The sequence below is a fragment of the Lissotriton helveticus genome, chromosome 1_1, assembly GCF_964261635.1.
Source record: "Lissotriton helveticus chromosome 1_1, aLisHel1.1, whole genome shotgun sequence".
Taxonomy (NCBI): domain Eukaryota; kingdom Metazoa; phylum Chordata; class Amphibia; order Caudata; family Salamandridae; genus Lissotriton; species Lissotriton helveticus.
The window spans coordinates 902,678,079-902,699,153 of NC_136057.1; positions in this window are offsets into that span (position 1 = coordinate 902,678,079).

Here is a 21,075-nt window from a genome sequence, read left to right on the forward strand (position 1 = left end):
CGAACCCGGAAGTCCCAACCCTGAGGCAGCGGCAGAACAAGTGAAAATCGAACGCGTAGCCCAGAACGCAGTCAGAGCATCGTGGCAGGACACTTGGACTGGCGCAGAAGACAGAGAAGAGGCGAACCCCGAGGAAGACGTGTGGTCGGAAGATTGGTGGAGTCCCTAGGAGGTGGCTGAAGAGCGGCCGCGACTCACTGGAGAGTTGCGGCGGACCGTGTCAGTACCCGTAATCCCACCTCAGAGTACGCTAGGTGCTCGTTGTAATGACTGTGTAAATATCTCTTTCTTAGGCACGATCCTCGTAGTAATTTCACTGAATGATATTTGTAAAGCACCCTCACTGTATAGAAAGCCCTTCCTCCCCTCATGTACGTATCTGACACACCCTCGCTGTATACCTATCCTTCGTTTCTTTCCCCCCCCTTGCGATACCTCCCTTCCTCACGGTCTTCTCTCTCCTTTCCTCACTACCCGGGTGTCGGTGAATGTAAACTCATCAGAGTCCCCGCCAGGACTAACGGTACCTTGTTTCTCTTATTGCCCTCCGAGGTTCATCCCCGACGTCAGAACCGCCACAAGAACACCAAGAAAGGAACCGGACTCAAGCCCCGAAGAAGGACCCGGACTCTTCTTTGGATCCCTTTTTTTTTTTGTGACCCTCGTGTTCCCTGACTTTGTGTATAATAAATACCGGCATAGCCCACTATATCCGGCCTCCTTGCCTGATTTTCCAGCCTGCGGCACACCCACCATCACATGCCCCCAAAAATGGACTAAGATATGGGCAGCATGGAACACTTATAGAGGGGACATGTGAACCAGTACCAGAAATTGAAGATGATAGCATAGCACTGAGGATGAACCCGAGGAGTATTAAGGGCCACGGGTAAACAATGGCAGCCAAACCAGAGTGGGAGCTGCAGTAGAAATACTTGAATGGTTTTATAATATATTTCTACTATGTGCGTATATGTATGCCGATATGCTTGTCGATGTTTTGCTGAAAAACAATAAAACAGATTTTTTTTTAAACGCCAAAAGGTATGGAAGTACATTGATCATCACCTTGATATAGTGGCCTTGCAAGAGAGACACCTAGCCAGAGCCGAAGACACACGCCTTAGACACAAACAATATCTGCTAATTTACAGGTCCTCTGCCCTTACGAAACATAGAGGAGTGGCGATTATGTTTCATTCTTTCATACAATTTCAACCCTTAGATGTCCATAGCGACAAAGATGGATGCTGGGTTATGGTTAAGGGCCGTCTAAGAGGGAAGATTTGCACCTTTGTAGCAGTATACGCCCCCAACATGAGGAAGTTAAGCAAAAAGTGGTTCTGTTGGGTAAGAGACATCACTTTGTTAATGCTGATTAATGCAATCAAGAACAAGTACTCTCTGATACACACCTAACTTGAGAAATGAATGCTCAAATTACAAAGTCGTGAGATCAAATTATTATATTGTGTAATTTATAACAGAATTCATTCATTTTATATCTGAATTACTTCATTCAAAGATAACATACAATGCATGATACGACTGCCAGAAAAAGTGCAATAAGGTGACTTTTTGTGAAGAGTGCTCAATGCGTGAAAAAAATATACAGTGCAAAGAGATTTCCTATATACAAATATATACAAGTGTTTCATTGGCCAGATGTTGATTTTCAACCAAGGAGTCCTAGTGTTCCTATTGGGATCCGGGTTACGAATCAAGAATCAATCGTATGGGAAAGGAGGTGCTTCGCCCCTCCTGTCAGCTGCACTAGTCCGTAGCTGCCGGCTCCTTTGGAGCCGGCAGCTATGGACTAGTGCTCCTTTGGAGCCGGCAGCTACGGACTAGTGCAGCTGACAGGAGGGACGAAGCACCTCCTTTCCCATACAATTGATTCTTGATTCGTAACCCGGATACGATTGGCCATTGCGCCGCACTGATTCAGGCTGAGAATCCCCGGTCTGAACCTTAAACTGTCACCAATACTTACCTGTATTCCTGTCTTGAGAAAGACCCGCTGCGACCACCCACTGGGGCGCAAGAGGGTCGAAACGTCGACGCATGTCAATAGGTCCAGAACCACCAGGATCCCAATAGGAACACTAGGACTCCTTGGTTGAAAATCAACATCTGGCCAATTAAACACTTGTATATATTTGTATATAGGAAATCATTTTGCACTGTATATTTTTTCACTCATTGAGCACTCTTCACAAAAAGCCACCTTATTGCACTTTTTCTGACAGTCGTATCTTGCATTGTTTGTTTTCTTTGAATGAAGTAATTCAGATATAAAATGAATGAATTCTGTTATAAATTACACAATATAATCATTTGATCTCACGACTTTGTAATTTGAGCATTCATTTCTCAAGTAAGGTGTGTATCAGAGAGTACTTGTTCTTGATTGCATTAATCAGCATTAACAAAGTAATGTGTCTTACCCAACAGAACCACTTTTTGCTTAACCATTAAATACCCAGGTTCTGAGGGAATCGGGTTACCCCTTTTTCTTTACCCAACATGAGGCAGAGAAGTTTCTTACACAGGCTACTGGGGAGGCTACTGGATTTTGTGGGAGGGCCGATGGTCCTCATGGGGGATTTCAACCTGACTTGGCAGAAAGAGATGGACAGCACACACCCACATCGTTCAGACGTGGGCTCTTTTTTCATTGACACTCAACAGCGCATCCATGACATGGGCCTTCTGGTCACCTGGCGTACTCTTTACCCACGCACTCGAGACTACACATTTTATTCTCATGTCCACCATACATACTCCCGACTGGACTATATCTTTATTAGCCAATCCCTAATGGGTACCCTTCAGGAGGCCAAGATATTCCCCCTTTCGGTATCAGACCATAGCCTACTTTCCATATGTCTGTCCTGGTGTGGGAACGCTTCGACTATTCCCAGGTGGTACTTCCCGGCCTCGCTAGTGTGGGACAAGGAATGTTGTACTATGCTCAGAGAAGCCATTACAGAATACTTTGATATTAATAAACCAGAGGATACGTCGGAATTTACCACTTGGGACGCGTTTAAGGCAGTCTTCTGGGGAAAATGTGTTGCCCTCAACTCTGCTCTAAATGCGCACCACACTAGAGAGAGAGAGAGCAACTAGAGCAGGAACTATTCTCAATTGAAAACTCAAACAAATTGAATCCCACAAGGCAAATCCTTCGCAACCTGACAGCGCTTCGCAGTAAACTTCGAGCTATTTATAAGAATAGGGCAGAATTCATACTACTTAAACTCCACCATCTATCCTATTCCCAGGGCAACAAGATTGGTAAGCATCTAGCTAGACCACTAAAAGATAAGCGAGAGAGGGAGTACATAGGGAGTATTCAAGGGCCCTCTAGAGAGGTTACGCACAGGGATGAGGACAAAGCCGAGATCTTTGGCTCCTTCTACGAAACCCTTGATTCTAGGAATGTTCTTGACTTAAACGCCCAACGGGACTACCTCCAAACATTAAACTTTCCTCAAGTCTCAAAGGAATGGAATGAGTTACTCACGGCTCCAATCACTCAAGATGAAGTCAATACTGCTTTTAAAGTTTGCACGCCCCACAAAGCCCTGGGCCCGGACGGGTACACCGCCCTCTTTTATAAAACTGTTGCTCCTGACATCTGCCCCCACCTCCCGCGTCTCTTTAATAAGATGGCTGAAGAGGGCGAAACCGCTGACTGAGGCGAAGATCTCCGTGATACTCAAACCAGGGAAGGATCCCCGTCAATGCGCCTCCTATCGGCCTATTGCGCTATTAAATCTCATCGCGAAACTGTACTCCTCTATTTTAGCTAACCTATTAAACAACCTTATGCCTGACCTCCTACATCCTGATCAGTAGGGGTTTATTAAAGGGCGTCAAACACACAACAACACCCGCCGAATCATACATTTAATAGAGAAGGCCAACAGACGTCAGATCCCCGCTGTCTTGGTGGGACTGGATGCTGAGAAAGCCTTTGATAGGGTAGATTGGGCATTCCTGTTCCACACACTCACGGTGTTAGGCTTTGCACCCACATTTTTAACTATGATTCGAGCTAACTATCTCCAACCTTGCTCTAAAGTGGTGGTCAATGGGGTACAGTCATCCTCCTTCTTCCACTTTAGAGGCACCAGACAGGGGTGTCCCATTTCACATCTACGCTTTGCCCTTAGCATAGAACTCCTTGCGATGGCGATTAGAGCTAATCCCGAAGTTCAGGGGATACCATTGAGTGGGGAATCACATAAAATTTCCCTCTTCGCAGATGATGTCCTTTTGTCCCTTTCCGACCCTGCCTTGTTCCTCCTGCCTTTACAGTCAGAACTTGAATGCTTTGAAGTGGTAGCAGGTTTTAAAATTAACTTAGGCATATCATACATCCTCAACCTCACACTACCGCCAACGGAAGTCTGCAGCCTCCAGTCTCTTACCCCGCTCCCGTGGGCCACTTCCTCTATACAATATTTGGTAGTCCAGCTAATGCCGAGGATAGGAGCACAGTTAGGAGTCCTGATTGAGTGGTCAAAATGGGAATCCGGTAAGCACTGGTTACTTATGGACCGACCGTAGTGTGACGGGGAGGACTATATGGGACCTGGTTTGGCGCCCTAAAAGAGACAGACCCAAGAATACCTACATTGCCTCTCCTACACGCACTACCCTGAAAATTTGGGATACGGTCACAGGAGATGATTGGTGGACCTCTTTCCCCTCACCATTTATGCCACTCCATTTTAACTCCGCATCCCCCCCCCGGGACTGCAAGAGGGACCTTTTTATGCCTGGAGGGAGGGAGGGTGCCTTGCCCTGGCTCATCTTTTTCACAATTTTGACCCTCACACCTTTGACAACTGCCAGCAAGAATATGGCCTAGGGAACACAGAGAGATACCGCTATACTCAGGTAATGCATTGGGCACCTTACACCTCGGGTGCGAGAGGCAGACACCCGCCCCCTCATGAAGTTTAAATCCTCACCAAGACCACTACCATGAAGGGGGCGATTTCATTCATATACAAATTTCTGCTCCATACCACACTCTCCCCGCGACCATGTTAAATGTCTATGTGGGACGGGATACTACATTGCGGTATTTCTGATGAAGTATGGGCACACTTGTGGACCGACATCATGAGATTCAAACACTCCGCAGAGCTTCAGGAAGCCCACCATAAGACTATGATGGACTGGTATCTTCACCCGTCCAAGCTTAGGCAGATCTTTCCCACCACTTCCGAAAGATGCTAGAGAGGGTGTGGGCTCCTGGGGAACTTCCAACACATATGGTGGGATTGCCCGACTATCCACCCCTTTTGGGAAGTAATACTTGCACATATTAAAGACATGTTAGGATACCCCATCCCGACTACCATGATGGGGATCCTTCTGGGGCTTCACAAGCCTTCCCTAGAGCACCAGACCTGAGCAGACAAGATGATCATGTGGCTCTGTATAGGTGTGGCAAAGGTTACCCTGGGAGCTGCCTGGAAGAGGAAGGAAGCACCAGCAATCTCCCTCTGGCACTCTCGACTATGGAAGCTGCTTAGTCTGGAACAAATGTCGGATATTTTTAGGGGCGACTTTAAGAACTTTTAATTTAGGTGAGGCCCACCAGTCACCTTCCTCTCACGTGGACTGCCATTGGTTGTCTGTCCTTCCACCATCAGAGCCCTTCATCTCTTTCAATTTTCTCACTTACCACGGTTACATACACCGTATCGATGTTGCTGCCACCATTGTAGGGGAGGGGGAGGGGTTTTCTTTGTATTTGTCTCTGTTGCCCGCCAGTTGGGGGCTGTTTATACGTGACTGTAGGTTACTCCCGGTGGCACCTTCCGATTGGAAGATCTAGGATACTTACCATCGCAAAAGAAAGATGGGATATATGCTGAATTGTTTGCTATCACCCACTGCTTATAAAATCTTGCCCCAAGCTCCGCCATTGTAAGAAGCTGTAACCTTCATTTAAGCAGACCTCCGAGAACGGGGTTGGGCTAACATTGGACACTGTGCACCTCTAGCCAATTTCAGCCTTGTCACATTCTGCAAAACCTCCTGTGAGTGGTGATGTGATGGTACCGTAAGTGATGTACTTTAGAAAAAGTTTATTAAAAATATGTTTGACAAAAAAAAAGTACCTGTTGCAGCCAGCCGCCTCGGTGCTCCTCTGCTCTCCTGCTCCCAACAGTCCCTGTGAAACATCACAGACTTCCCATCCAATCCCTGCACTGCTCTCATGCTATACCAAGCATGACAGCAATGCAGGGATTGGCCTGAGCAGGCTGGTTCAACACTTGCTCAGACACAGGGAGTTTGTGCCGTTCCTCCACCCGGCTGTGGAACACAGCTGAGTTGGAGAAGCCTAACTGCGCATGTCTGTTTGCCGGAGTAAGATGGCGGGCCTAACTGACAAGCACACCTATAAGTGCACTCTACTCCTGCTCCTTGCCATGGCTCAGCCCCGTCCCTCCCTGCGCACGCTTGGCTCCGTTAGTTGCCGAAAAATAAAATATTAATAAAATATAATTGTATTTTTATGTTGCTTGCTCTGAGGCAATGGTGCGAGGCTCCTACTCCATTGCGGAGGAGCTGCCGCTAGTTTGCTACATGGATCTCAAGAGTGCAAACCCTTGTCTTGATTTCAATATAGTGTGCTTGTATTGTTTTTTTAATTTTGCTGCAGCACACTCATTCAGTGTCACATGTATGCAGTGTGATAGAAAATGAGACCTACAGCTGGGCTTTGTGGTCTAGAAAGATACACAAAGTCTGATCTCCTTTTATTAGGGTGACTACTCTCAGCTCCCCAAATTATAGAAGACAGACATCGTTAGCAGCAACATTTTATAGGGGCAAAACAGGCCTTTTCACCTGTCTGGCATAGTGGCCACTAGGCCCTTCCTGTATTGTAAATTAGTCTGGCAGTACCTCGCAACTTGGTCCTTAACTCTATTCAAGTATGATAAGTGTGTAGTTTATGAATGTGATTGAAGAGTTTGCGGTGTATGATTTTTAACATTTAGGGCCAGATGTAGGTAAATCTAATTTACCGATTCTAAAATACCGAGTCATACCGAATCGGTATTTCAGAATCGGAAAATGAGATGTAGATAAAAAATCGGTAAAAATTACCGATTCGGAATCACTCGGTATCTGAAATCGGTATTTACCGAATCGGTATTTACCAACTCTGTAAAATCCGATTCGGTAAAACCCATACATACCAACGGGCCCATGGCCCATAGGAATGAATGAGTAGTACCGAATCGGAAAATATCGAATCGGTAAATACCGAATCGGTAAAATCCGATTCGGAAATTTGAAATTGACAAACATGTGAGCCTGTGAACCAATCAAGAACTCCAACCACACCCAATTCCAAATGCACTGGGGAATCAACCAATCAGAATCAAGCACCCCTCCCCAGTACCTGGGACTGGCCACGCCCATGCAGGTGCAGAAACCAACAGTCAGGAGAGCAGGAAGACAGAGTGTGGAGCAGGCTTCCCTGAGCTAACCAACACAGCACCATGGAGAGTCAGGATGCACAGAGGGATGCTGCAGAGCGCAAAAGGAAGAAGAAGTTCAGCCAAGAAGAACTGCAGGTGCTTGTTGCAGAGGTTGCAAGAAATTACAGCAAGATATTTGGGAAGCAATCACTGCATGTAGCTGAATCCATCAAGCGCAGCACCTGGATTGAAATACAAGGCAAGGTAAATGCCATTGGTGTCACCCACCGTGACCTGGAAGATCTTAAAAAAAACGGTGGTATGACATCCGCATTATCACTAAAAAGAAACTAGCTGCCCACCGCAAGGAATGTGCTGTAACAGGTGGAGGAAGAAACCGAGCCCCACGACTCACTGACATAGAGGAGCTGGTGGCATCCACCCTTGAGGCTGAATGCATCCATGGCATCGGGGACGCTGACAGCTCAGCAAGAAGTGCGAAGAAACAAGGTAAGATGCAAGTACATTGTCAATTACACATTTAACTATTCCCCTCACACACTCTGTGTGCCCACATCATACTCCTGAACAGGTTTTAAAAATGTTCTGCAATGCATCATGGGAAATGTAGTAATGTGTAGAAACCCCTAAGCAGTCTGCATGCCATGCAGCAAGGGAAGCAACAGACAACTAGCATAGGCAAATTGAGAGACAGGCAAAAGTGCAATAGTAGTGTGTTTAATCATGAGACACAGGTGAACCACTCCACTGACACAATGTCCATGTCTGTCCACAGGAGAGTCAATGCGCAGCACAGCAGAGGATAGAGAGAAGAGGAGGGAACAAGCTGGACCCAGCACATTACACGGAGGGAAGGACCAAGAGCAGGCAGCCCACTCACCTGAGGAGCCAACAGCACCACAGGCACAGTCCCCTCTGTTATTTGGGAGTCAGGAGACAGGAGCGGCTGCACAGTCCCCCACCCCCACAACACCATCCCCAGTGCTGGGAAGGGCAAGGCGCCTTGATGTGCCCCCTCGCAGAATACTGGAAACATCTGAGGAGGAGGAGGAGGGTGACACACAGGAAACAGCCAACACTGAGCAGCTGCCCACTCCCAGAGTTTTGCGGGCCAGTGTCCGAGGGCGAAGGCCACGGGAGGCAGATGATGTGCGTCAGGATCAGGGGGTCTTCTGCGGACTGGAGGCCACCATGGTCAAAGTACAGCGCCTGCAGGCGAAAGCAATGATGGGGGTTCAGAGGCAGGCACGCACAACAAACAAGAAGCTCGATGCAGTAGGCAAGGGCATTGGGGAAATATCTGAGAGCATGCAGTCAATGGCGTCTGGCATTTCCGACATAACACAGTGCATGACTGTCCTGTGTGACAAGTTGGACTCGTGTTGATGTGCGGCAGCAGACAAAAGCCCTGAACAGGTTTGCTACTGCTACCACCGTGCTGTGCAGACGGTCAGTGGCGATGCAGGATGCCATTGTGCAGTGCTGCACCAATTTATCAGTAGGGATGGCCAGAATGACCTCTGCAATGGAGCTCATGCTCGCTCAACAGACTGGCACTGGAGGCGACACTTGTGTGTTGGAAAGTGAGGGGTCCACCAGCAGGAGTGGCGCAAGCACTCCTGTACAAGACTTACGTAGGAGCGGCAGGCGTCGGGCAAGTGACACAGGCCACACCGAGAACATTGACACACAGCCACAGCAGTCCCGCCCTGTGGTCCGTGGCCACAAACAATGACTTTGCCCTCCCTCCAAGTAAGAGGTCAGGGTGGTGTTAACCGTGACAACACAGTCATGGACAGTTTGATATTGTGTGACCGATGTGTGCTATCAATGCAGTAGCATAGTGAATAATAAACTACGTACACCATTAACTTTGCCTGCCTGTGTCTCATTACTCACTCAGAAATATTGCTGTGTGACCTCTTCCCGTCTCAGTCTCCCATCTGTAGCTGCTGCTGCTACTGTACCATGGGGCTCTGCCACTTCTGTGTCATCATCAATGTCCTCATGATGTGTGATCTCCACCTCTGTGCCTTCCTTTGTGGCGAGATTATGTAACATTGCACAGGTCGCTATGATTTTGCAGCAGATGATTGGGGTGTACTGCCGTGCCCCTCCACTCTTGTGGAGGCAGCGAAACCTGCTCTTAAGGAGTCCAAATTTGCGCTCCACAACGTTTCGTGTAGATCTGTGAGCTACATTGTACCGCCTTTCACTCCTGGTGGATGGGTTGAGGTAGGGGGTGAGCACAAAGGACCACATGGCATATGCACTGTCGCCTAGGGGGGAGAAAGAATGACATTAATTGCATGTACATGATACGTAGATCTGCTGTGAGTGTCATGGTGTGTCAATGTGATTTACCTAGCAGGTATCCATTTCCAAATTCTCCGGCAAGTAGGCGTCTGTATATTCCACTATTCTGGAATATGTAAGAATCATGGGTACTTCGGGGAACTTCGCAACGATGTCTGTGATGAGGTTCCCTGGGTTACATATGACCTGTACGTTGATGGAGTGCGTTGACTTGCGGTTTCTGTATATGTGCTCTGTGGCTGCAGGTGGACAGAGTGGTACGTGGGTACCATCAATGCAGCCTATCACGTGAGGGAAGTGTGCCAGGTAATAGAAGTCTGTCTTGGTTTTTGCTAGTTCTGCTGGTGTAGCAGGGAATGAAATGTAATGCTCCATCCTCTGCATCATGGCGTCAAGAAACCTCCTGAAGAAGCGGGACAGGCAGCCCTGGGACACACCACCAACTGCAGCTATCACACTCTGGTAGCTCCCAGAGGCCAGCAGGTGTAAGCTACATAGCACCTGGACATGGGGTGGGATGGCGTGGGCCCTGGGTGTTGGGTGCTCCAGGAGTGGGTGTAGGTCCCTGATCAAGTCCTTGATGGTGTCAGGGTGTAGCCTGTACCTCTGGAGTATTTCTGGCTCTGTCAGTTGGAACAGTGGTATCCTCTGCCTGTACACTTGTTCCTCCCTTTGCCATTCTCTCTCTTCTGCTGCCTGTAGTCTTTGCCATCTTGCTATGATGTAAAAAGCCGCCATTATGGTTCCAGAGGTGCATTTTGGGACTCTTTTTATGGCCCTCCCCTGGTTACCACCTGCATTCAATCCATGGTAAATACCGACTCATAAATACCGAATATCCGCAAATTCGGTATTTTTGGGCTTTCCTACATCTCCATGGCCATTTTTTACCGTTTCTTATTTACCGATTCGGAAAATAAGAATTCGGTAAATATGAATTCGGTATATTCCGCCTCGGTAATTATACCGACTCATATTTACCGAGTCGGAATTATACCGACTCATATTTACCGAGTCGGAATTATACCGACTCTTGTTTTCCGATTCGGTAAATATTAGGCTCCTACATCTCATTTCATGGATACCGGTCGGTAACGGCCAAAATTACCGATTTTCGGCCGTTACAGACCGGTATTGGGCTACCTACATCTGGCCCTCAGAATCCGTTTTCATTTCCTGGGCCAGAATGGTACAGATGATGGAGGTTGTAGAGAGCCTCGGACATCAATGTGAATTGCAGGGATACTTAGAAGCATTCCTGAGAGCCTTTGTCATGTATCAGATCTGGGGTGTTGAGGGTAGGGGACAGAGAGTCCTTCTGAAGTTTAGGAAAAATACACTGACCTTTTCTGCACAACTGTTCCCTGTAACTGTTATCACCAACAGGTTTTGTTTCGTGTCCTACCACCTGGGACAGAAACTATCAGAAGGGGTGCTACAACTTCTCTACCAGTGATCCGAACCAGTGGCCACAGAGAAAACCATTTGTGCTCCAGGGTTGGGGGTTCACTGACTGCCAACTCCCTTTAACCAGATTGAGGATCAGGAACTAAGACATTCTGCAACCTGTCGAGAGGAGCTGATTTGAGAGAAGTTCCTGGGTGACTGCTGAGTAGGGGGTTCTGTGGATGTCCTTGCATGAGGAAGACACATCTAGGAGAATGTGAGGAGCTAAGGAAGTAGGAGAGGAATCCAGCCCACTGCGACCAGGAAAGAGTCTGCAATGCCAGGCTGCGTGGTGAGGGTTTGAGACCCTGTTGCCCCAGCAGTGTGCCAAGAAAATTAAGGGGCACGTGTACAACTGTTTTTAGAAGTTGCAAACAGAGATTCAGCCAGTTTACAACAGCTAAAATGGCGTAATCAATTTATCAACCCTATTTTGTGAGTCAATCACCTATCACTGACTTACAAAATAGGGTTTGCAAGTCGCTATTAGGAAGGTGCATGCCAAGGGCGTCCCTTCCTAATAGTGAGTGGCAATGGCATGTACGATTGTTTCGCGACCGGAATGCAGTTACAAACCAATTGCTGTTTACTGCCTAATTCAATTAGGTGGTAAGCCAGTCGCAAATGAGAAGGGGTGCGAAGGGGACCCCTTCCCTTTTGTAACTGGCAGCGAAAATGTTTTTCAAGAGCAGGCAGGGGTGCAACGGACCACTGCCTACTGTTAAAAAATGAAACAGAAACTTTCATTTTTATTTTTTAAACAGGATGTTTTCCTTTAAGGAAAACAAGCTGCATTTCAAAAAAGAATGTTGCTTTGTTTGAAAGCAAACACAGACATAGTGGTCTGCTCTCCCCAGGAGTCCACCATCCCCATTGTTATTGCCCATTCCCAAATTGTTGCAAATAGCGACCTGCTTCATAAACATTGTTGAGGCAGATCCATTATGACTCCATTGGGAATCGCTAATGTGTATGAGACACATTAGTACATTTTGTTTTGAGAGTCTCTAATTGCGAGTCACAAAAATCACAATTATAGGCTTGCAAAATTAAATGGTTGAACATGTGGTCCCTAGTATCTGTGGTGGGTTAGTGCTCATAAAGATCTCAACTACATGCCACTGTTTCCTCAAAATGAGACAAAGATCCTGTGACTGTATGGTGCCCAAAGTCAACACTATATTCAGACCCTCCAGGATTTCGCGATTTGCAAAATAATCGCGAAATCAGCACTTTTGTAAAAAGGCAGCACTTTTTACAAAAGTGCCCAAGAAAGCAGGTGTTGCAAGCTCCTCGGGGCTGATTAGTGGTAACCGGCTTCAACTGTTAACATTCCTCAGACCCAGCGCCTCCAGTTTACATCAAAGAGATAGAGCGCTGTGATAGGAGGACACACAGGAGTCACTGTGAGCAGGGAGGATTTCGAACTTGATAGTTTTAAATCGCTCTTAAATGACATGTGGCATTGTGGGCGTAATCCGGGCAAGTGGTAGGGGCCCATCCAGTCCTTGTTGGGTCTGGTTGGGTGCAACTTTCATAATATTCAGAGATAAGAAAATGGTGTTTTTGACATTTCTCCGAAGGTTTTTTTTTGCGCTTCTGTTTTCATTGTGGTGCTGTAATAAAGACATTCAGTCTTTACAGAAATCATTTGAGTTTAGCAGTGCATTCAGCAAATCAACCATCTTTTGCACACTCATTGGCAGTGATTTACAGCACTGAAAGCTTGGTGCCTACACTGAGATTAAGATACTCCCTCCTTCTTCGCAGCCAATGTGTTGTTACAGCGTGGAGTGGTTCTGCCTCTTTTGCATCCGCAATGAACGGGTAAGTTTATCCCCCCCACGTTTCTAGCAAGAACAGTGTGGACCTTTATACATGTTTAGTTAAGTAATATTAGGGATTATTCATTTTTCTTCAGACGTACTTACTTTGTGGTTCGGTTCTGGACATTTGGCGTACTTGACACCATACATTTGACTCTTTCAGTGTGGAATTATTGAAAGGGCTGGTGGGTTTTCACATGGTTGCATCAAATTCACTCAGAATTTTCTTTGTAATGGTTAGCAGTTATCTCTTTCAGAATGATGTACGCTCTTGTTTACCCATTGACCTCCTTTCCGACTTTATATAAATTCTATCAGTTGACCTTCCTCTTTCCTTGGATATCATTTCCATCGATATCATTTCCATCTGCAGAGGCTTAAATCAATCTGCTCCTGTATATTCTGTTTCTCTTATACAATGTTCATTTTCACAGGCTTCTTGCAGGCGCTGTTATTGAGAATAATAGGCATCTGGGATATTCCTTCAAATACCAGACATTATAGACAATTTAACACTACGAAGTGCCGCATGTCATTTGTTCCCTTCAGAGTGGTTCTTTTGTTGTTGAGTCGGCGAGTCTTTCTTCAGCAATAGATAAATGTATTGTGTCTGCCGTCTCATATTTCGTCCTGTTCATATAATGTTCATGTTCACAGGCATTCTGCTGCCATCCAGTTATTCATTACAGTGGACATTTGTAACATTACCACACATCGATTTGAAGTGGGTTATATCCACTACGGTAAATTATTAGCCAGCAGTTCACTTCTGCAGGGCCACTCTTATGGTTTCTTAACACGCCAAGTGCACTTGGCACAACATGGGATTGCTCCCTTTTGTGCTGATTGTCTCTTTCATCAGTAATCTGTTTTATAGTTGGGATACTTGCTCCTTACCAGTGTACAAGAGCTTTATCTAGCTCAATTTGTTTCCATTGCCACAAGACACTCCTAGTACCACTAGGATGGCCACTAGTGTTCGCTCCCTATCATCCTTGGCGATCCCAGCCTGATATAGGGTCTTTTACTATTTTTCTTTTTTACTCTTTGAGGCACTTAAGGTATTAGGGCACTTGGCCCAACTTGGATGTTTGCATGTCTCTCTTTGTGGTAACTATGCCAGTCTTGGATTCTTTTCTGTTTTGGTGCTGCGATCCGTTGACACCGCTTATCTATTAGGGGCTACACAGTGCAGCGATGCGAGTGTCTGCATCGCTCTGCATTAGACCCGGTGCAGTCACTGATCAGGAGCTGAGGGGTACTGTGGAACGAGGCTCTGTGTCGGATCCTGTGAAGCTGCCAATGAGGTGCTGCGCGGTGCTGTGATGATTGACTGCGTCGATCTGCTGCGGATCTAGTGAAACCCTAAGGTCAGCCAGGAGAGTACACTCTGACTCCAGTCAAGGGTCCAGGACCTCAAGGACAGCCCTTGGGGGTCAGGACTCACTCCCACAGAGGCAGCAGAATGAACAGCAACCCTATGCTATTGTGCTTGGCTTAAACGATGCTCCCAAATTTTACTACAAAGGAGAATATAGCAAACAAACACTCTCAGACCCTTTTTTTTTTCTTTTTTTTAGTTATGTTTATTGCGGCGAAGATAGTAAAAAGGCACAAATTGTACAGTCATCAAGCCAGTTGATATGTAGAGAACAGGGAGGTTAGCCCCAAAGTAAATACACAGCCAAGCACGGCCCACATCCCGGAGGCAGGGCGGCGTCAGAGTGAACCCATGTACGAGTAGAGAAAATTGCATTTGTGCTTCAAATATCAGAAAAACAGTATCAATGTCTACGCCAACTTTCTTATGTTACATTCCCACACTATATAACGGTATAACAGTAACGAAGAACCCCATGAATGGCATTTCTAGTGCTGATCCGAATACAGGAGGAGACGAATGCAAGGGCCAGTTAGGACGCGGTCAACACAATGTAGGGTGGTCAAATGGGAATCACCGCTAAAGACAAACATAGCTATCAAGGAATATCAGCGTGGCACAGGGGACCTCTACACTGCCTCCCGACACCCCGCCCCAGACCCCCCCCCTCATCGCCCAACTCTGAGGAAGCGGAGGAAAACAACTCAGCGCTAGTGGCCTCCGAATCATTCTCCTCCATCCCCTCCATACACATAGTTCTCCAGGCGAGTAAGTCATCCTGGAGCTTCCCATCTCTGCGAGTGCGCTGCATGTGTGTCTCTTCTGCCAAGGCCCATTCCTTGGCGTCTCGTAACCAGTGAGAGAGTTCAGGCGCCCTCTGGCCCATCCATGTAATGGCCACCCGTCTCCTTGCCAGAACCAACAGAAGTTGCAACAATTTGTAAGACAGACCTTTTTTCTTTGGCTTGGGCACTAGCGCCAGCAGACAGTGCAGCGGGTCCAGCTGCAACCTAAGATGCGTGGTCCGGGCAATGTGTACCACCACCCTGCGCCAAAAATCGTATACCAAGGGACATTCCCATGCTAGGTGCAGGAATCCCGCCCTCGCCATTCCACATCTAGGGCAGTTATGGCGTCTATCTGACGAAATACGGTGGAGGGAGACGGGTGTCATGGAGGTGCGATGAACATAATTGAAGTGAATAAGTTTGAAACGCGCATTGCAGGACACTTTACGAGTCAACAGTCCAATCCGCTTTCTCTGGGCAGGATCCAATTCTATCCCCAGGTCTGCCTTCCAAGCCACCCAGGCCGGCGCCAACGGGGGAGTCGAGTCTCTGCGCATGGCAGAGTAAAGGAGGGAGACCAGACGCCTAACCCTTCCACAGGATAAAATAATGTCCAGGGTATTAGTGAGCTGGGGTGCCTCTGGGAATTGGGGCCATGTTGTTCTGGCCACGTCCCTAAGACTTCCGTAATGGAGGCATTGGCCCTCACCGAGTCCAAAAGAGTCCACGGCTCTCTCAAAGGACACAAAAGAGTTGTCCGGGTAGAGATCCGCGAGGGTCTCGCAACCGCCCAGGCGCCACTCTCGGAAGGACATACTTGCCTCCAGTTTGAGTATCGGGGCCAAGATCCAAATTGGGAGCTCCCTATGAAACGGCGCACGTCACAGTACCTTCTCGACGAACCGCTGCCAAATGTCAGCCGTATGCCTTACCACATAGGGCAGAGTATCATCAGCGCCCCGGCCCTGCATGAAAGCCTCCCGCAGGTCCTTGTCCGTAGCCGCACCAGCCAACAATGCCAGCTCCCAGTTCTCGTCCTCAGCAAACCACCTGGCTGCCGGGAGAAGCTGCGCCGCCTAGTAATATAGATCAAACCTCGGGGCCTCGAGGCCGCCTCCATCCCAACACCTTGTTACCGTATGCAACGCGACCCTACTGCGTCCACCCGCCCAGAGCAGGGAGGTGAGGAGGGAGTTCAGCGTGCGAAACACCCGGGGTGGCAATGGGCATAGAGTATTCTGCAGCACATAGAGGACTCTAGGGAGCATCACCATCTTGGCAACTGCCAGCCGCCCCATGAGAGAGAGAGGGAGTGTGTTCCAAAAGGCAACAGATTTACTGAGGGCTGCGAGAATTTTGTCAATATTGTGAGCCAGGAGAGTCTCGTCAGAGGCGGCCACCTGAATACCCAGGTACCGGAACGCCAGCCGTTCACAGCGGAGGCCGAAATAGTGAGAATCCGCATCCGGGTCAGGGACAGCAGCATTCAGTGGGAACACCAGAGATTTGTTGACATTCATGCGCAGTCCAGAGGCTGCGCCAAAGCGGTCCAAAAGCCGCAACAAAGCGGGGAGGGCCTCCTTTGGGGAAGTCAGATAGAAGAGCGCATCATCAGCGTATAGGGAGATGACATTGGTAGTCCCCCCCACTACTATGCCCCAGTCGTGCAACTTCTTGCGGGCAGATACGGCCAGAGGCTCAATCGCGAGAGCAAACAGGAGGGGGGAGAGGGGAGAGGGGACAGCCCTGTCGGGTGCCCCTCCCCAGCGACCATTCGTCGGAGCGGGCTGATCCCAGGCGCACCCTGGCCCGGGGCGCTCCGTAGAGCACCCGGATCCAGTCGCGAAAACCAGGGCCAAATCCCATTTTCAGAAGCACATGCATCAGATAACCCCAGTGCACCGTATCAAAGGCTTTAGCCAAATCCACGGAGACCAACACGTGAGGGACCTCACGTCCCCGGACCACATGTAATATGTGATTTAGGCAACGCAAATTCATCGCCGTATTACGACCGAGGACAAAGCCACACTGGTCTGGATGGACGAGCTGGGTCACGTGCGGGGCAAGGCGATTGGCTAGCAGTTTAGTGAGGATTTTTGCGTCTGAGTTTATCAAAGTGATAGGGCGGTAAGCTGCGGGGTCTGTTTTGTCCCCGCCCGGCTTCAAGATCATACAGACCTCGCCCTGATTCAAAGTGGGTGGAAGGGTGCCCGTACGCAAAGCTTCATTATAAACTTGTAGGAGGAGGGGGGCTAGGGTATGTCCGAAAGCATGATAAAACTCCGCTGGGAATCCATCCCCGCCAGGAGTCCTGGCCCGGGGGAGGGCAGCTATCGCCGCGGTAATTTCACCGACATCAAGTTCCTTCTCCGCCGCCTCCGGCAGGGTCTGTAGGCAGAGGTCTTCAAGATACAAGCGATAGACATCCTCCGATATGGACGGGTCAGCCTCATATACGAGTCGTAGATGACCTCGCAGGACTGCGAGGACATCAGCTTCCGAGTGGACCATATCACCACTGGGATTCCGTAGGGCTACGATTCGTTCGGGCGTGAACTGACGACGAAGTATCCAGGCCAACAAGCGTCCAGACTTATCTCCTTCACGATGTAGTCTCTGCCTGTATTGGCCCAGTGTAAATTTATCAAGCCGCGTGAGTATGTCGTGGATCGATACCAGGGCAAGGCCCTCCGCCTGTTGATCCGACGCGTCCGGATCAGACTGGGATTGAGCTCGCAGGAGCGCAGTCTCCACAGTCTGCAAGTCCGAGAGCAGTTGTTTCCTAACCCCGTACGACAGGCCCATACACGCTCCACGCACGACTGCCTTCAGTGCCTCCCACTTGGTGGAGTAGGACAGATCATTCCCCGCCCAGTTGAGTTCTAGGTAGTCGGAGAGCGACGACGCCACATGGTCCCGGGCCACCGGATCCTGAAGCAGGTCAGTCGGCAGTCTCCACGTGCGCGGACGCTCCGTGCGATCAGGCCACTGCGCCACGTACGTGACTGGAGTATGATCCGACAGGTATCGGGCCTGGTGTGTAACCGTCAGTGTAAGAGAGGAGGGAAGGTTGGCCGCGAGCACTCGGTCTAGCCTACTATGTGTACCATGCGTCGGGGTATAACATGTGTAAAGCTTCAGTGCGGGGTGGCAGGTACGCCACACATCCACTGCCCCGATATTATGCATCACTTCCCGTAAGCGCGCCGTCATACGGGGCTTAGTGCCCGCTCTGGGTGGATGACGGTCCAGCTCATGATGCAGTACGCAATTGAAATCCCCGAACCAGAGGAGGGGTGCGTCTAGGCTCGGAGCCACAAGATCCTGTATCAGGGAAAAGAAAGCTGGGTCATCAATGTTCGGTGCATACGTGTTAAGGAGCCCGAAGTCTTTGTCATCCAATCTGAGTCTCGCTAGTATGTACCTGCCTCTCACATCCGCATCTATATATTGAACAGCACAGGGAATCCCTGGGGCCACCCAAATTAGAACCCCCCTAGCATATGTAGAATAGGAGGAGTGGAAAATCTGACCTCTCCACTTCTTGGCCAGCCGTTGTACTCCGTCATCATCTAAATGGGTCTCCTGTAAACAAGCAATCGAAACCCCATGGCACTTAAGGAAGGTGAGGACCCTGTGTCTCTTAGTGCACGTGCCCAAGCCACGCACATTCCACGTTAAAAACTTAAATCCCATGACCAACAATCACGCCCAAACGGGCTGCAGTGCAAGCGCAACCTGAACCCTCTCCGTTTGGCCCCCGCAACATAGAAATTTAGGGATGCAGCACATAGGACAAGCTCCCCACAAATCGGAATCAATACGCACATAATGCCAGTGTCATCTGTGCCACGAACTCTCAGACACTTTAAACATGCCTATTTCAAATTGGAATACTCTGCTAAAAAAGTTTTTATTGATCCAAGGCTGAAAAGGAATGATTATGAGTAAAATAAAGTGCAACAATAATGCTGCAACATTAAAATTTTGGTGCCGCAGAATTTCAATTATTGTGCCACAAAATTTGCACATTTATGCCACAATATCCTGGGTGGTCTGTATAATGAAATAGCATACCTAAATTCATATTTTTTTTATTGACCTCTGTTGGATCACCACTGTGACCAATGGTGGGCTAGCCATCTATTTTGTGTGTGTGCCGCCCCACCTCCTTAGCCAGAGAAAAAGCCTGCACACTGGACATGAACAAGTACTTCAGTTCAAACACCAACTGAACATCAGGCCAGAGATGCTAGCAGTGTTGTCTGAGATAAGTCAGAGCAGCTGTTCCTGGTGACCCATGTGGAACACACACCCCCTAGAGCTCTGCAAACCTCACCCATAGCGACCTGAAGCAGGGTGACCTGCTAAAATCTGAACAGCAAGATACTGTGCAAGCATAACGCATTGGAGGGAGGACTGGAAACTTTTGGGAATTACGTTTATTTGCTACCAAGAACATATCCGGGATAAACTTTGGGAAGGGCTATGCAGGAATCCAAGAGGTTTTCAAGAAAGCCAGATCAACAGCTTCCCCAAGAGGTAAATACCTAGCGTTAACTATATTTTGCTACATGACATGCTCACTGGGGAGTAGCCCAAGCTAGTACCGACTAGCCCCCGCATATAGTGATTGCTACTTTAACCAATGTGCACCATATGTCTGCCCTCTGAATTGTATCTGTTCAGTATTAAGTTGTGTTTGAAGTGAATTACTTGTTTATAAATGCAAAATAACTGTCTGGCATGAATTTATTGACTACTGTTACATGTTTCACTGAGTTCTGGGTTTCTACCTGTCCCAGGGTAGGGGAAGCAGCTATGTTAGATTCGGGGTTCGTTGGACTAACCAGGGGGGGAGAAGGTAAGGTAGAGACGGAGTCTTTCAATAGAGCTTTTAAAGAGGGTTTTATTTTTATATAGCAGCGTCTCTGCCGACTAGTTATCCGTTCGCGGGCAAAAGCTGCAGAGTCAAAGGGCGGCTTTCGCGGTGGCTCCAGTTTGCTTCACAGGATCCACTGGGCTGTCTTCGTCTCTCCTCGTCTCCAATCACGCCGGGTTTGCAAAAAAAAGAGAGAAACGGGGGTCAGGCAGCCATATGCGACCATACAGATCTTTAGGGCTGGGGGTGAGGAAACAACCGGTGAAGGTGCTCAGCCCGTACAAGCGGTGAAGGAGTGCTCGTGCAGGGAAGGTTCTTGGTGGGAGATAGTTTACAAGGGGCTGTACAACTACTCAGTCGGCTGGACGTGTTGCGCCACCCAACCCGCTACGTGGCCCCATACCTGTTGCAGCCACGCCCCTCCCGTGGGTGCGTGGTGAGGCGAATCGTGGGTCCGTTGGCCTCCTGGCTTCGGTTCTACTCCTCCGCTCCACGCCTCTCATCTCTGTTCTCCTTCGCCAGCCTCTCCTCTGCTCTCCGCTCTCGATTCACCTCTCTCCTCCAGGGAAACGCCGTTCGCTGTTTCCGGGGCTGGGCTCTCCTTAGATGTTCCCTGCCTCTTGAGGGGCGGGGCTTCGTCTGTCCATGCCGAGTATTTAAAGGGACCTCCGTCCACAGTCTCACTCGGCCAACCTGGTTCCGGCTCTTCCTTCCATGGGGGGGTCAGGCATCTGTTGAGAAGCAAAGGCAGTGGGTAATAGGGGAGTGGTTTCCCACCACTCGATGTTTCGCTCATTGTCCGGAGGACAGACCCCGTCACACTACCTCACACTGCTTCCCTCGAATATATATCTTGGACTGCTCGACTTTGCTACCCTGAGGGTTAAGTGCTAAAGGAGTGTACTTGCTGCTCAGATTTGGGTAAACAGTAAGGTAAAGTCCCAGAACACAAGTG